Source organism: Balaenoptera borealis, assembly GCF_965194805.1.
Source record: "Balaenoptera borealis genome assembly, contig: HAP1_SCAFFOLD_296, whole genome shotgun sequence".
Taxonomy (NCBI): Eukaryota; Metazoa; Chordata; class Mammalia; order Artiodactyla; family Balaenopteridae; genus Balaenoptera; species Balaenoptera borealis.
In genome coordinates this window covers 532892-544676 of record NW_028123886.1, presented here as the reverse complement: position 1 = coordinate 544676, position 11785 = coordinate 532892, and the positions used below count along the sequence as shown (strand labels likewise).

The 11785-nt window shown below is 41.3% G+C and overlaps 1 long non-coding RNA gene across 1 annotated transcript; it reads left to right on the top strand.

Moving 5' to 3' along the window:
• The first annotated feature begins 6234 nt into the window (after nucleotides 1–6234).
• LOC309621334 lies at nucleotides 6235–9010 on the top strand. Its single transcript, XR_014239942.1, has 2 exons — nucleotides 6235–7566; nucleotides 8454–9010. It is a non-coding gene; the product is annotated as an uncharacterized lncRNA (long non-coding RNA).
• The last annotated feature ends 2775 nt before the right edge of the window (nucleotides 9011–11785 follow it).

Here is an 11785-nt window from a genome sequence, read left to right as displayed (position 1 = left end):
GAGCTAGGATTTGAAATGAAAGAAATGTTGAGGCTCCATCGCCTGCCTGGGCTGTAACTATTCTCCCAAGCTGTTGCTGACCAGCGTTCTCATACAGTAACCCTAGCACACGGCTGGTTTGGCATGAGACTGCAGTTTGAGGCTTCATTTTTAGGGCTTTGAAAATTTCCTTCCCAGATGGCGTATCTTGATCTCCAGGGCTAGGGCATCTACAACTGAGTGAGAACGGAATCCTTGCATGTTTTATTCTCTAAACTGTAACAATATCTATAGCTAAGACTGTTGTTGATGGATTGTTTTATAGCAACTGTCATTGTTTAATCCCCACTTTTCCTTCTGCATAATGTTTGCATCTGCCATTTGCTAGGACAGTCATAGAGTTAGGAGGGAAGGTTTGTTTTGTGCAAATGGAGATTGATATCTTCCAAGCTATCGAAAACATCTTTGCCTTTTAGATGGCCAATTTTTCTCTCACAAGCCAAATAATTATTTTTAATGTCTACTTAATGTTAATATTTGGTGTTATATCTCTTGGTGGGTCATTAAAAAAACCCATAATAAATTCTTATCATTCTAGATTTTTTGTTTTTTTTGTCATTTGGCTTGTTACCAAGAGACTTAGCATTGCCTTAATTCCAAAGTCTCTTTTAACATTCTCCTTTTGGCATGAGAGATTTCAACTGTCAGTTAACAGATCTAACCACAGAGAAATGAGAGCTTCAGCACGAAGAAGTTTCTTCATCCCACATAAATTCCACAGGCTTCTTTTCTTTCCGTCCAGAAAAAGAAAAGAGACAAAAATTTAAGAGTTCATCGCATGTATGTGAGCCATTGTCCTCCGTCGATAGGTATGTCTCTCAGTGTTGGTGTGTTACTTCGGTTGGATCTTTCCTTTGCTCTCAGGCAGTGAATTACTTGGGGGGAGGGCCAGGATCTCTTCTAAATTAGGTACGATATTTAGCCCTCTGTGGGTGTAATACTTGTGATTTTTTAAACGAACAATAACAAACCTTTCTAAAAACTACAGTGAATCATGAAAAGGTAGCTAAAATACTATGGTTTTAACAAGATGTTTGTTTTTGTTTACATTTTTAGATTAAGAATTTTTCTGGGTATTTAAAAATTATTGGTAAAATGTATAAGTGTTCAATGCTTGTCAGGAGGGGGAGGTTGGCATGGAATAGTCCATTGCCCCTGGACAGTTCTAAGTGCAGCTGAGAACTCACTGTCAAAATTCATTCTTTCCTAAATGGTCCTTTAATCCTGGAATTCAGGTGAGGGTGGTCTCTGAGAATAAGACATTCTGAAAAAATGATTTCCCAGCATTTATAAGCAGACGTTTGGAAGCACAATCTATTTACATAACTGCAAAAATAAGGAAATGGTGTACAGTGAAGAGCTGCCCCCAGCTTCGTTAGCCTAAATGAATCCCCTCTGTCATCAATGAATGAATAAAGCAGAGTCTTACCTCTGGCTTCCAAATGAAGATGCAGGTTCAGAAGCGTCTAACACTGTAAAACAACAAGTTTCTTATTAGTGAAGCTCTGAAATTCCAGTAAGGTAGTTACAGAATTAAAGTATTTCCCTGGTCTGAAACTTGGCTGTATGAAAATAAAAGTCAAAGTTGGGAGGAACAGTCTCATGCTCAGAGATGGGCCATGGGGTAAGCTGTTTCTGCCCCCGGAGTCCTTCAGGTCCCAAGGACCCCATCACTTACCTCTGGGTTCTTGGTGGAGACGAAGCAGGAGGGCTCCTTCGTGCTTATACAGGGGCTGATGTGCTGATGCTGCAGCTACCTCCTCTTTGTTAGAGCAAGACATTCGGCAGCATGAACCCTCAGAATAACTTGTACTGACGTTTGTCATATTTGGATATAATTAGAAGTATTCATATCACTTTGAGTATGTGAACCAATCTCCTATAAATAATTTGACAGCGACCAGTTTGCTGGCAGAGAATGCTTTCTAGTGTGCTGAGAAGGTAATCTTTGACAGTGCCTGGTGGGGCCTCCTAAGAGCTATATTCATTTTGGCAAACTCTCTCGCACATGCCTGTGGTGACCCAGTGATCACATACTCAGCGACACATTGCTTTCAGGGCCCTATAACCACTTTCCCTTCTTTGGTACCACAGCAACCCCCACCTCCTCCACATCCTTGGGCTGCTGCCAAGGCTGCCCCTTGGAGTCTGGGCTCGGGCAGCAGGGCCAAGGTGAGAGGAGGTGCTATCCTGAGTCTCTACCGTCGGGTCAGTGCCCATCCACCCAACGCTGAAAAAAATGATTATTTATTACAAAATTATATGTATTCATTGTAGGAAAAAATACAGATAAGCAAAGAGAAAAAAGGTCTATAATCCCAATATGCAGAGATAAGATATAGACATATAAGTACCTATATGTCTTACAACCTACTTTAAAAATTATATCACAGGTAATTTTCATACCACTAATGAAATTTACACCCTTATTCTTTCTCTTTTAAATTAATTAATTAATTAATTAATTTTGACTGCGTTGGGTCTTCGTTGCTGTGCGCAGGCTTTCTCTAGTTGCGGCGAGTGCGGGCTACTCTTCGTTGCGGAGCACGGGCTCTAGGTGCGCGGGCCTCACTAGCTGTGGCATGTGGGCTCAGTAGCTGTGGCTCGCGGGCTGTAGAGTGCAGGCTCTGTAGCTGTGGTGCACAGGCTTAGCTGCTCCGTGGCTTGTGGGATCTTCCCGGACCAGGGCTCGAACCTGTGTGCCCTGCATTAGCCAGGGAAGCCTGCTAATGCCTGCGCCACCAGGGAAGTCCCTACACCCTTATTCTTTAGACAAATTATATTATGATCATTCTTTTAAAATTAGAATCTTTTCTTTTTTTAATGGCTAGGGATATTGAGGTATAATTTATATACAGCAAAATTGACTCTTTTTAGCTGACGGTTATATGAAAGTTTTTCTGCTGCTATTTAAAAAAATTTTTAATTTACAATAAAATTCACTTCTTTTGTTTTATAGTTCTATGAGTTTTTGCATGTGCACTCTTTCTTGTAACCACTGGCATAGACAGGATGCAGAACTTCATTTCTGTGAGTTTCGATAAACATGTGCTGTTGTGTAACCTCTTACGTTCTATTTCTACGAAAAATTAAAGCCTTGTAGATTAGACTAAAATTAATTGGACTGCATCTAATGTCTCATCAAATATGATATTTGATGTATACTTTATATCTGGTTTTCTAATCATTGTAATCATAAATGTGAATTAAACTGTTCCATTCGTAGATATAAGGCCAAGAGGATTGAAAGCATACGCTTATACAAAGACTTGCACATAAATGTTCATAACAGCATTATCCATAATAGCTAAGTGGAAACAACCCACATGTCCATCAACAGACAAATGGATAAATAAAATGTGGTATATCCATACAGTGGTATATTATTCAGCCATGAAAAGGAATGTAGTACTGATACATGATACAACATGGATGAACCTTGAAAACACTAATGCTAAGTAAACGAAGCTGGATGCAATGTGTTCATATTTGAATAACAAGAACAGGCAAATCCACAGAGACAAAAAGTAGATTAGTGGTTGCCAGACAATGGTCTGCAGAGGAGAGATTGGGGAATGACCGCTAATGGGGTTTCTTTTTGAGGTGATAAAAATGTTCTGGAATTAGATAGTGGTTATGGTTGCATAACTTTGTGAATCTACTAAAACCACTGAATTGTTCATTCAAATGGTGAATTTTATAGTATGTGAATTATATCTAAAAAAATGCATTGGATTTTACCAGTGTTTTTTCTGTATCTATTGAAATTATATTTTTTTCTCCTCTCACTTGTTAATGTAATAAACTGTGTTAGATTTCCTCACTTTTACTGTTCTGCAATTCATGAAATAAAACCTATTGATTTAATGTTTAATTTCCTGCTGCTTTAAGTTTACACATTTTTTTTTAAAATGTGGGATTTCTGCATCTGAGTTCATGTGGGACTAGGCCATAGTTGTCTTTTCTTGTGCTATCCTTTTCTGGTTTTGATATAGGATCGTGCTAGTTTTGTAAAATGAGTGCCTCCCATTTGTTTCTATTTTCTTCAACAGTGTGTTTAGGATGTGAATAATCTGTTCTATGAAGGCTTGGAACAGTTCCTTCAGGAAACTCTTTCTGCCTGTAGCCTCTTTGGAGGAGAAATCTTTCACTCGAATTTAAGGTTTTTCATGACTATTGATTAGTTTGTTCAGAGTTTCTACCTTTTTTTTTTTTTTTTTTTTTTTGCCCATTTGGAGAATTTATATTTTCCTAGAAAATTGCCCATTTCATGTGGGTTTTTAGATTTTTTTGTGCCTATCTTTTTATAGTTAAAAAAACTCCTGTGTAGGCATCTATTCCTTTTAATTTTTTTAACATATTTTAATTTTGTTCTTTTTATTTTAAACCGTATTTGCCAAAGTTTTGTCTTTTGTGTTGGTCTTTTTAATTTAGATTTACCAAATAAGGTTTTTTCTATTTTATTATTTTCTGCTTTTAATCTTATTCATTCCTTTATTTCTTAGGTTTATTATATTGGTCTTTAATCTAGCATCTTGAACTGAAAGCTAACTTCATTTATTTTCATTCTTTCTTATGATCTTGCATGTTTATTTATGGTTATAAATTTTTCTTTGGTTACTACTTTGGCTAAATCCCATGGGTTGATATGTAGTACCCTTGTATGATTGTCCTTCAATTATAATTATTTTAAAGCTTCTATTTCCATTCCAACTCCCAAACTATCTAAAGTTTTTTTTTTTTTTTTTTTTAATTTCCAGATGTATAAATTTGGGCTTTGGGGAGAGGATTCTCTTTTAGCTGGTAGTTCTTTTTATTGTATGTGTGTGTGTGTGTTAGATTCTTCTATTGATATTTGCCTTTTAATATGTCATTATATTGTACATTAGTCATTTCCAATTCTGTTTGCAGTTAATTTTGAAAACATTGATTCAAGTTTATCTATCCACAGAGGATCTGATTGATTGAAGATGATGAAGGACGGTTTGGGGATGCAGAATTTTCTAAATCCTCCTGGAAGTCTGGCAACGTCTCCCTCCAGCCACAAGGCCCTGCCCCACACCCTGCAACAACCAATCTGGAAAACCAGATTCCAACCTCTGCAACAATAGGCCCCAAGGGTCAGGACTTGGCCAGTGACTCACAGCTTCGTCATTTTCAGTCATTTCCGTGTAGAACCAAATGCGGGGAAAGCCAAATATGTTCCCCTAAGTAATCATTTAGGACGCCCCTCTTCCTATCAGCTTGTCTCCAGCCTCCCACATGACAAGCTCTGGGAAGGACATGCCTTCCTTTTTTTGCCACCAGAAAGTGTCCCACTCTTATGTGTGCCTGAGTCTCAGCCTGATGTGAGTGGTGGTGGCTGACTCCCGTGCTCTATAGACAAGTTCTGAGTAAATAGTGTCTGTTCTCATTTGAGGGGGTGTCGTTTTTCATATCTACAGAGCTTAGTATGACAGGAAGCAAATAAAACTCATGATAATGTTTCCCATATTATTTAAAAAACACATTTATTAATCACCATTTTTTAAGTTGAGACATAATTCACATACCATAAAATTCACCCTTTGAAAAGTGTAGAATTTAGTGCTTTATAGTCTATTCACAAAATTGTGCAACCATCGGCACTAATACCAGAACATTTCATCACCTCAAAAAGTCTGAAAACTCTAGGTAGGATTCAAGTGTCATGGTTTTCTTCTCTTTCCTTCGATTTGCCTACTTAGAATAAACAGTGTCTCTGAGAGAGAATACTAGCAGCTGAGTTCTTGGCAATTTGTCCCCAAGTGAGTGGGGACTTGCTTTTTCTCCTGAAACGGTAACTCTGTTTCCACCACTTGAAGTGAGTGCTCTAAGTGTATCCAGGAGGGAGTCAAGGCTCTGAGCACTAGTCCTGTCATCTGGCATCTCTGTGAGGATCGTGGAGTAGGGCAAGCGCTAATACAGCAACCTTCTCCTTTCCAACATTTACACCGACGTGCTCCAGACTCCATGAAGGCAGTGATGATAAAGAGGGCACATGAGAGGTTATATTTCTCTCCCCTCAGCCATGGTCTTGACGAGGCTGTGACTCACTCCATAAGCGAGTCTGTGATGCAGTGAGCTCTGTCATGTGATGGACACAAGTGGAGGGATGAGCAAGAGCAGAAGTTCAAGGCCTGGTAGGGGAGGAGGTGTGTGGACGGGTACGTTCAATACGTCCAGGGTCAGAGGTGCTGGCTAGAGGGCTGTGCAGGGCTGAGGGGGCAGGAGAGAGAGAAGAAACCCTTCAGCAGGACTGGCCCAGAGGGCAGAGTGGAGCCAATTTTGCTTTTTTTTTTTTTATCCAATTTTTAATCTGTTTTCTCAGAATACAATTGACCATTTTGAAAACTCTAAAAAGTCAAAACAAAATACTCCCCTTCATTCTTGTTCCAAACCAGCCATTTTCCCCCTGTATAGGTAACTTTGTTCAGAAACTGGAAGCACTTTACAGAAAGCATTTTTTCCTTAATTGGTGCATTGAGGAGGATATAGTAGGTAGAGGAAAACTTAGAATACTATGGCCATATTTGAAGCTCTGGAGAGGCCTGAACCATCGAGAGTCTCCTGTTAGTCTGTGAGCAGGGAAGACAGGAGGAAGCTACAGGAGACACAATGATAGTCAAAGCGGTGAGGTCCCAGGAAACGAGGAGGGAAAGAGGGACCTCAATCCACAGGAAAGGTCAGTCGGGGATCATCTTACCGTTTGGCAGCCCCAAGACCACTGGCTTGTGAAGTTGAGCCCGTCTGTCCTCATATCTGGTCATGAATGCATGGTATGTGTCGAGGTTAGGGAGGCAGCAACTGCGGACCCCAAGTTGTATATACACTCTGTTCACTCACACAAAATGGTGGGCATTGCATCAAGGCTCTCTGACTTTTTAATGACTAATTCACCTGTAGCTTTTATTTATTGGGTTTTGTTATGTTCAGACATGTCATGTCAACTCATTTAATCACTCAACTCTCTTGAGAGGTTATTAAAGTATTTTCCACATGAGAACAGGGAGTTTTTTATTGGGGAATACTTTGCCTGTAGTCACTGCTGATAAGTGGAGGAACATGTATATTGCCTGCCTTGTGCTAAGTCTGTAGATTTAACTGAAAGCATTGGGGAGAAGGGATACTTATGAATTCCCAAGTACACATTTTTTAATTGCCAGTCAGCTCACAATTAACATTCTGTTGTGGACTGTGCAGGTTATTTCACACCACCCTGCATGTGATGCTCCTTTATCATGAAAGTCACTCTGTATTCAGAGTGTGCCCAGTTCTGTGATGCATCTGAAAAACATACGCCAAGTCAGCCCAGAGGAACATTGGACTTGACATCAAACAGGGTTTGAGCTTTCGATACACACAGCTGCCTTTTCTCAGTACTGTCGCCCTCGACCATCACCTCTGGACATTTGGGGACATGGGGCAGCCTGAACCAGAATGTCCAGCATGTTTTTAGGAATCAGTGACTTTCAAGTCAGGTGACTGTGAACTTCATCCAGAATTGGGGTAATGTCAATTGCAGGTTTCTTTGCGTGAAATGTCTCTGGAATCTTGTTGAAGTCAATGTAGAAAAATCCCTCCAATAGTGCCACAATTCTGTGAACGTATCAATCTTATTAATCTAACCTTCTGCATATTCCTTGGCCTTAGAGGAAACGATGGCTCTGTTGTTACTGGTGCTGAACTTCAACGCAGCACCCACTGTTTCAGTCCCTCCCTTTCGGCGCTTTTCCTCATCTTGATCTCGCCAACATCCCACCCATTTTATTTTTCGTTTGTTTTACCCTTAAAGATATATTCTAATTGTCAATATCCTATAATATGTTTCCAATTACTGGTATATTCCTCCATTTCATACCTTTTCTCTGTGTTAAAGATCAATATTTTAAACATGTTCACAGACGGTAGCTTCAAGAAGAACCCATTTAGCTGAAGGTCCACAGTAAGTTTATGGGGATGAACCCCGCTGTCCACATTAGAGACATGATCTTAGGGTAAGAGGAATTCAGCACAACCACCTGACTGAAAGTGGACTTAAACGCTGGCCCCAGAGAGGTTTTTGAATACTTTGCATTTGGAACCATATTGTCCCAAAGACAAACTGTACCTTGAGTTTCAAAAGGGCAGTTGCTTAAATGTAACTCATGTATATAGTGTTTGAAAAACAAAGAAGACCTAAAACTTAATCAGAAAACAATGGCAGTGAGAGGCTACGAAATAGAAAAATCTATGTGAATTCAGCAAAGTGAGACTCTATGTGAATGTAAGTAACATGGGGGGTAGTTAGTGGAGACCATCACTGAGGGAGCATCCTAGAATTCATGTGTAGAGAACTAAAGAAATGAATTTTATGTGAGCAAACTTTTAACAGTCTTTCCTTTCCTTATCAATAGCAGAGACTTCACACTGGAGAAGAGCCCACTGAATGTAACAAATATGAGGCGATTCACATAGAACTGAACTTTCACGCTACATGAGTGGCCTCTCACAGGACAGAAACCCTATGCTTGCAATCAATTTGGAAGAGCCTTCAGCCTTTATTCATCATTGAATTAACATAAGCTAATTTATACTGGAGTGAAACCATGCAGGTCTCATCAATGTGGGAAGGCATTCAGGCAATGCTGTAACCTTAGATGACATGAGAAAACTCACCCTGAAGTGAACCCCTATATAGGTTATAAATGTGGAAGATAGTTTAGCTGGAGCCTCACATTTAAATACACCAGAAACTCACACTGGAGAGAAACCTTAATGTGATAAATGTGGGACACACTTCAGCAGAGCCTTAACTTTTATTCACACTGATGAACTCACAAGGTGAGAAGCCCTCTCTCTCGAAACACTGTAAAATCTGGTGCTTCAATTATTTTATTCCTTTTATGTTTTCACTTAATGTGCCCCTCATAACTTAAAATTGAATTATAAATAAATTTAATTTTTCACAAGAGTCCTAGTCCTGGAGAATTTGTGGACCCTGCCATGAAAATCCAAAGAACTCAATCAGGCCGGGGTTTATTCCTTCATCAGTATTTTTTAGCCAAAATGTTTTTTTCCCCACCAAGAACAGATATGTCAGGACCGAGAAGTTGGAAGATCATTCCATAAACACAAAAATGTAAAACAACTATACCCCAATAAATAAAATAAGGTAAGATAAAATAAAATAAATCATTGCAGACATGGAGAGTTCCATTTTCAGATTTGGAGAGGGTAGGGGCTGCATGATAAGGTCTGGCTCCTCTTCAGATAAATTGCTTTTACTTTGTTGGCCTAAAAACATTCATTATAACCCTAAAGTCCACTGACGTTTAATGGGTGAAAGAATGTTATTGTAGGGGTCTATAAAGCATGGGATGTTGCCTGCAACCTTTGTGTGTCTGTGTTCCTGTCTGTGTACATGCACACGCACACACACAAACATGCAAGCAAGGGAGAGAGCATATAGCATCCATCTGATCCTAAAGAGAAAATATGAGTCTGGAATCAATGGCATAAATGTGTCATCAGGAGAAAGAGCATCTAAGTTACCTTATTGATTAATGTATCAAATTTTCAATTACTAACAAATATTTACTGAAAGCTTCCAGGATTTCAGAACTTGGCTTGTTATGAGGACTAAGTTGTAAATATTACAATGTTCCTATCTTCATAGAACTCTACATAATAACGCAGTCAATTCAAATATACTGCAAAATAAAATTTCTGATATTAAAAATCAAATATACATAAGGGCTTACAAATCGTGTAAGTACAAAATGTTTGCTACTAATTTACAAAGAAAAGTTGCCACTTTATAAAATAAAATTGAGATTTATAACAGTGTCATTATAGAACTTTGGAAGGCCAAAAATTGTCAAAAAGACTGGGTTATTAAAAAATATTTTACAAAATTCTGAACCTTTGAAAAGCTATTCTGCAAGATTTGGGAAGAATAAAGATCGATTTCCATTTCTAACAGCCAAGATAATTGTTCAAAATATTATGAAATGAGTATTTTTAAATTAATTGTTCAATTACAAAATACACTTTTGAAAATCAATAATGGTTTTTATTAGAATACAAAAACTGCTGCACATGCCTATTAAAATACATTTAGCATCCATTTTATTCGAGATTCAGTGGGGCAACATTTTATTTATTCATTTATCTTCTTCCAGTTTTACTGAGCTATAACTGACATAGAGCACAGTGTAACTTTACAGTGTATAATGATTTGACTTACATATGTTATGAAATGATTATCACACTAAATTTAGCGAACATTCAACATCTCATATAGACACAAAATTAGAGAAATAGAAAAATGTGTTTTTCTTGTGATGGGAACCCTTAGAATTTATTCTCTTAACCACTTTTATGTATAGGAGACAGCAGTGTTAATTATCTTTATCATGTGCTATGTTGCATCCCTAGTACTTCATCTCTCTTATGGCTGGACGCTGGCAGTTTGGGCCACCTTTATCCAGTCCCACCTCTTCCCACGCCCTGCCTCTGGCGACCACAGATCAGACTGTTATTGGATGAGATTGTTTGCTTGTTGGTTGGCTGTTGAAATATAACTGATCTACAACACTATGTTATTTCTTGTTACACAACAGAGTAATTTGGAATTTCTATACATTTCAAAAGGAGCACCGGGTCCTCTGCATGGGGAGGGGCCAGGGCACTGGCGCCTCTGAGGCCCTGGGCCCCGCCGCCAAGCTCAGGGACAGGCCCCTGTCTGCGGCGGAAGAGGTAGCCTCCAGGGGCCAGAGGAGATGCTGGGATCGCGCCCCTTCTCTCCGTCCTCCGACCCCAAGTTCCCGCGGCGGCGGCTGAGACCCCGGGCCGGGGTGTGCGCCGAGGGAGGGAAGCGGGTGCGGTTCCGGCCCCGCTGGGCTGAGCCCGGCCGGCGGGAAGCCCGCTGCCGGGCCGAGGAGCCGCTGTACCGCCCGTGGTGCTCCCATGACTGCCGCTTCCCCTGAGCGCGGAGGAGCGGGACCGTCTCCTGGGCCTGTAGGCCGCCCCGCTCCTCTCCTCGCCGCCTCCAGGGCTCCCGCCACGCACGCAGCACCTGCGACGTCAGCGAGGGGGCCAGGAGCTCGTGCGGGGATGGGCCCAGCCGCGATCGCCGCCCCACCCAGGAGCCCTGCCGTGTGCTCCGCCCACCCCGCGGTCGCTCCTTCCCGGACCTGCCGGCCGAGCTGCAGGCGGAGCCGGGGAGACACGGAAGCCAGAGGCGCCGTCGGGGGTCTCCCGGCCGGTCCGGGGACACCGGGCCGCTTCCATTTCTGGCTCCAGCGGCTTCCCGGTCTGTAGCCTATGAGCCGAAGGACGCAGCGCTGGGCCGCTTCGCTGTCTGCACGCTGCGCGCAGGGCCGGCACTGGAACAACAACGCGGGGGTCAACTACACGCTGCACCCCGCGTGCTACTTCTTTGATCTTTGTCTCTGGTGTGAAAGGGCCCAGATTTCCTATCCTGGGCGAAAGAAATGTTCTTTATAAATATTTTGTAGAAGGTGTTCTGTCCCCTGCCAAAATAAGATGTTAGGTGACTTGAACTGTCAGAGTCATCCGCTGGTGTTGGCCGTGAGGCTGAAGAACAGGTCACGGCCCCAACCCCCTTTGGGTGCACAGAACCCACAACAGCTGCCAGACTCCGCTGGCCATTAGCCCTCAGAGAAGCTGGACCCTTAGCGGCTGGACTCCAAGCCAGGGGTGGGGCTGAAAAGGCGGCTTTCTG